Here is a 5,952-nt window from a genome sequence, read left to right on the forward strand (position 1 = left end):
TTTGTTCTGTATACCTTCATCTAAAGCACAGTTAAAAAACAAGACAAAATTAATGGGGTATAAATATACATCAGGTATACGTTCTACAAAATCCATCCCAACCAAGAGAAAATCATCAACTCTGTAGAGATAACTTATAATCAGAATATTTCTACCACAAATTAATAAAGGACAATACAACACTTAGAACAGCTCTCAGGACATAAAACCAAACCAAAACTCATTGCCACTGAGTCAATTCCAGCTCATAGGGACCCTACATAATGACAATAAATGTGTGCTGAATGAATGAATGAATCAGTAAATTGAGTTAAGTAGGAAGAATCAGAAGTATCCATCTGTTTTCCAGCACATTCTTTTGAGTTTTTATAAAACAGGATGGATAACAGCTCTCTTTCTTCTCTAGAGTCTGAAAGAACAGGCCATGGTCAACCAGAGCTACCCAGAGGGCTTTCTCCTTCTGAGCTTTTCTGAACACCCAGGACTTGAAAAGCTTCTCTTTGTGGTTGTCTTGACTTCCTACCCCACCGTGGTGGGCAACACACTCATCATCCTGCTGTCTGTGCTGGACCCCAGGCTCTACTCTCCAATGTACTTCTTCCTCTACAACCTCACCTTCTTGGATCTCTGCTTCACCACAAGTTGTGTCCCCCAGATGTTTTCAACCTCTGGTGCCCAAAGAAGACCATCAACTTCTTTGGCTGCTCTGTCCAACCGTTCATCTTCCTGTCCTTTGGGACCACTAAGTACATCTTCCTGGCAGTAATGGCCTTTGACTGCCATGTGACTGTCTGCCAGCCCCTCCACTCTGCCATCATCATCCTCCCCCACCTGTGCCAGCAGCTGGTGGCTGTGACCTGGGTCATTGGGCTAGTGCAGACTGTGGTCCATACCCCACCCACCCTCCCCCTGCCGTTCTGCCCACACCAGCAGGTGGGTGATTTTTTGTGTGAGGTCCCAGCTCTAATTCAATTCTTTTGTGGGGACACCACCTACAATGTGATCCAGATGGCCATTGGCAGTGTTCTCATCTTGGTGGTGCCCCTCACTCTCATCCTTGTCTCTTATGGTGTCATTGCCCAGGCAGTGCTGAGGATTAACCCTGCAAAGGGTAGGAGGAAGACTTTTGAGACCTGCTCCTCCCATCTCACTGTGGTTACCCTCTTCTACAGTTCAGCCATTGTGGTCTACATCCAGCCCAAAAAATCCCTATGCCCAAAAGAGGGGTGGATTCTTTGGTCTCTAGTATGCAGTGGGCACTCCTGAACTTAACCCTGTCATTTATACCCTGAGGAACAAGGAGTAAAGAGGGCATTCATGAGGTTGCTGGGGAGAGATGTGGATGCCAGACAAACCTGAGGGTTAGCTACTTAATATGCTTTAAAATTGAGAGATTCCTCATGATTTTGTCAGTAAGCTTGCATTCTCCACCCCACTGCCTTCTGCACACCCATCATGCCTCAGTAAAGGGTAATAGTGCATGTGTGTATGTGTGCATATGTGTACATGTATATGTGTGTGCAAAAGTAAGAGACAGAGATTGAGGATGGGGGTAAAGGAAAGTTATTGGTGTTGTTAGCTGCCATCAGGTAAGCCCCCAATTCATGGCAACCCCATGCACAACAGGATAAGACTTCTGTGATCCATAGCATTTTCTTCAGCTGAATTTTCAGTACTAGCCCTCCAGGCCTTTCTTCCTAGTCTATCTTAGTCTGAAAGCTCCTCAGAAACCTATTCAGCATCATAGCAACACGCAAGAACCCACTTACAGATGAGTGGCAGTTGTGCTTGAGGAGCAATGACCAGAAGTCAAACCCAGGTCTCCTGCATGGAAGGCAAGAATTCTACACTGAACCACCACTGGAAATAGCATCTGAATCAAATTTAATATTTTCTCTCTTCTCTATTCTGTTTTTTTAACATTCCTCACCTCCGTGATCGTGTCCCTAATTTTATCATTCCCATTCCTAACTCTCTTGTCATATCATCACTATTTTTTCACCTACATTTCTAATCCTTCCCATATCTTCTTTGATTCTCCCTCGGGTCTATTTCCACCTCCTTATATGTCTCCCATTTTGCATTCTAGCCCTATTTGACCCCCTTAAGTAGCAGCAATAGAGAAAGGAAGCTGAAGTCCAGATAAATTCAGAAATCCAGCCAAGAACACACAAGTGTTAGAACTAAAACCCAAGAACCACGACTTCCAGTCAGACAACCTCTCAAATACACACTTGTTTTCATACCGTAATCATTTATCCCAGTATCCTTAGGTTTGACCCCAAAATAGGGCCATAAGGAGAAAGCTTAACTTCTTCAGTTCTAGTATTTTTCTCTTACAGAACCTGCAAGTTGTAAGCAAAGGAGCAGGCCAGAAAGAGAGGCTTAATACTTAGGCTGGCAGGGCAGCTTTGACAATGGGAACATTACTGCCATGTCCTGGTCATATATGATATCACATTTGACATCCTAGACACCTGATGCAACCCCTCTCCACTGTCTCAATACCGTACTCTGCCCACAGACATTATTATTGTTATTATAGTATAAAGAACTTATGTAGCACAAATGATATGTAAGGTAGCATTTAAAGTGATTTGCACATATTAATTCATTTAATCCTCATAACAACACTATGAAGCAGGTAGTATTTTTTTTTTTTTCCAGATGCAGAAAGTAAGACATGGAGTTTAAGCAGCAGTTTGAAAATGTCAGAGCCAGAATTTGGACTCAGGAGGACTGCAGAGTCCATTCTCTAGTCCTGCCTTTTGGTACAATTAGTGCCTCCCCAACTCAAGTGAGGAGTCTCAATTTCTCAGCAAACTTTGAGGAAATCTCCCAACTTGCAAACACTTCTAGCTTAATTCTCCCAGCCAAGGCGGTTTTTACTTCCCTGGAATAAGCATTTGTCAGATGCTTTGAAGTTACATTGAGAAACTAGCCTGTTGGAAGAAGTTTTGTTCCAGCTTATTGTGTGTGTTCCGGTTTAGTTCCCCCAGTAGATATCAGGCTCCCAGAAGGCAAGGACCAGAATGTGGCAGAAAAGTGGTGAGCAGTTGTATAGATGAATAAGTGAATGAGTGAGTGAATGAATGAATGAATGAATCTCACTCTCCAAGGCATGGGTAAAGTTTACAGGGGGTCCTAATCCTAGATGGTATTTCTCAGCTTTCCCATGGCAATTACAGCTGTTCCAAATTCTCTTTGGGTACACACTGACAAAGCAAGAAAGAAAAAGGAAAATCCTAATTTTAACTCTAGTCCCAACACAAAATAGCTTTGACTCAACATTTACCCCGGCCCCAGCACAGAGCTGCAGCATTGGCTCTATTCTAGTCCTAATCTTCATCTTCGCCATAGCTGTGCTAATCTTATTGTCTCTTCAGCCTCATTACTAACTGTATCCTAATCTTAATGTAGAGCCCTCTTTTATACTTAATACTAATCTCAGTCTTATGAGAAATGTTCACCTCAATTCCATTTTTCAAGTCATTTATGGAATGAATGACCACTTTCTGTCCTCTTTCTCTCACTAAAACCTAGAAATCTCTACTGCTTTCACTAGTTTCCTTTGCCCCACAGCCCTAGCATTTGTGTAAAACAAAATCCCTTCTAGACAGGCTCTAGGGAAACTACATCAGAGGAGAATTAAATGAAGCAGTCAAAAAAAAGTCTGTTTTAATAAAACCTACGTTGTTGAATAAATGCTTTAACATAGGCCTTAGGACTAACATCTCTTATTTCATATCTATTCACTTTCAATGTGACAGTTATCTACTGGATACTATAGGGGAAAATCTAATGAAAATTTATTTGATCGGAACCTTCAAAATGTCTAGTGAAGATCTGGATGATCAGAGACATATTTCCAGCATAAATAAGGTTACATGAGGTTGTTGGGGACAAATAAGGAGCCAAGGGAATACAGAATAAAAGAATAAAGTGTATTAGTTCTGGGGAAAAGAGGAATCAGAGAAGTCTTCCTAGAGGTGTGAACCATGGCAGGTGGAACAAAATAAATATGAAATACTTGCTAAAGGCTGGAATAATCATGTTGTGCATTACCATGGGGAGATGTGAGGGAAGGAGTTAAACTTGGAGCCAAATGATTAAGGAGGAAGGTATATATTATTTTTTATATATATAGAAGCTATTGAACTGCATACAACTGAAGAGGGGGATCCCCTAGAGATGTTGCAAGCCAACTAGATGTAGGTCTCTTGAGGGAGGGTACTTATCTATTCTAGCGCAACAGTTAAGTTGGAAGCATTGAAAGGACATTATTCAGGAATCTCAGGATTTTAGTTGCCTACTCAAGCATGGTTCCCAGTTCATGTTTGAAAGTTTCACTGAGTCATGACTAGACATCGACGCAGCACCCAGCTCTGTTTGCGTCCTTCTGGCCCCCAGTGAATGCCAGCCTTCCTGGATACCTTGATCAGATTAATTCCCCCCCACACACACCCTGAGAGTCCACTCAGGAGTGTTACTTCTGCACATGTCTGTCTCCCTCCCTTCAAAGTGTGGGGCCACAGTCTCCTAGGTTTCAGAGTCAGGTCTTCATCAACCCAGTTTCGAAGTGTAAGGCTGCCATTAAAATGTGTCAGGGGGATGAGGCTGCTGCCTAAAGCTGAGGGAGAGGGTTGCCATGTCCAAGGGACAGAATAACAGGGCCTGAGGAGGTTGGGTTGCCACTCACATGGAAGAGGAGAATGGGGCCACCCAAAGCCAAGGGAGCAGAGTTGCCATCCCAGAATGCCTGGAAGTCCAGGAGCAAGGGATCTCCACCCAGAACCCAGAGGGTGTGACCAACACCCAGAGTCTGGAGGGTGAGGCCGTTGACCATATGATCTCAGAGAAGAGAGGACTATTTTCAAGAGCTAATGTAATCTGTTCTGCTGGGTTTTGGACTTGCTTGGTGCCCGTTATCCCGTCTTCCCCTCCACTTGCTCCCATTTGTAATGGAAATGTCTACCTTGTACCTGGTACCACTGCTGTACTTTGGAAACAGATAACTTGCATTCTAGATTTCACAGGAACACAGATGAAAAGTAATTTTCCCCCAGGGTGGAATACACCTAAAATCTCACCTATATTTGACTTAGATGATTCAGAAGATGAGATTTTGGGCTTAGACCTGATTTAAGGCCTTTGGGATGATGTGATGGATTGAACATGTTTTGCATGTGACAAGGATATGAATTTTGTGGGCCAAATGGTGGAATGTTATAGATTGAATTATGTCCTCCAAAAATGCATGTTGTAAATCTTAACCTCTATGCCTGTGGTTATAATCCCATTTGGGAACGAGTTGCCTTTGTTCTGTTAATGAGATAGGGTTAATGTAGAGTATATTTTGAGTTAATCTCTTTTTGGCTATAAAACAAGAGATTAAGCAAGGGAGCAGAGGAGAGATGGGGTAAAATACATGCCAAGAAACATAGAGATTTCCAAGGAACCAGCAAGCTGAAGAGACAAGGACCTTCCTTCTAACCTGACAGATAGAGAAAGGCTTCCCCTAGAGCTGGCACTCTGAAGTAGAACTTCCAGCTTCCTGAACTGTGAGAAAATAAATTTCTGTTAATTAAAGGCACAGATCTGTGGTATTTCTGTTAGGGTAGCAATAGCTAACTAAGACAAATGGCCTTAATAAACAGCATGAAGAGATGGTAGGCCAAGAGATGTCATCACCTGCTGCTTTACCTAAATCACTGGCCTATGGAAGGCCTGGACAGCAGATGGGCCCTCTGATAATGAGGCACGGTTCACTGATGGAACATTCCATCTCCAATGTGGCAAACCCAAAGGAGTGCTGCAACATCTACTGTTTGGTGGTAAACTACTGGCAGCCCAAAGCTTTGGAAACTCTGTGTACTTAAGTTGAACATTGTCATGAATTGAATTATGTCCCTCCAAAAATGTGTGTATCAGTTTGCTGGGCCATGATTCCCA

General features: G+C 42.8%; 1 pseudogene; it reads left to right on the forward strand.

Annotated features, from left to right (window-relative positions):
* The first annotated feature begins 424 nt into the window (after positions 1 to 424).
* On the forward strand, positions 425 to 1,359 carry LOC126076201 (olfactory receptor 2H2-like; annotated as a pseudogene).
* The last annotated feature ends 4,593 nt before the right edge of the window (positions 1,360 to 5,952 follow it).

The sequence above is a fragment of the Elephas maximus genome, chromosome 1 (genome assembly GCF_024166365.1).
Source record: "Elephas maximus indicus isolate mEleMax1 chromosome 1, mEleMax1 primary haplotype, whole genome shotgun sequence".
NCBI classification, from domain to species: Eukaryota; Metazoa; Chordata; class Mammalia; order Proboscidea; family Elephantidae; genus Elephas; species Elephas maximus.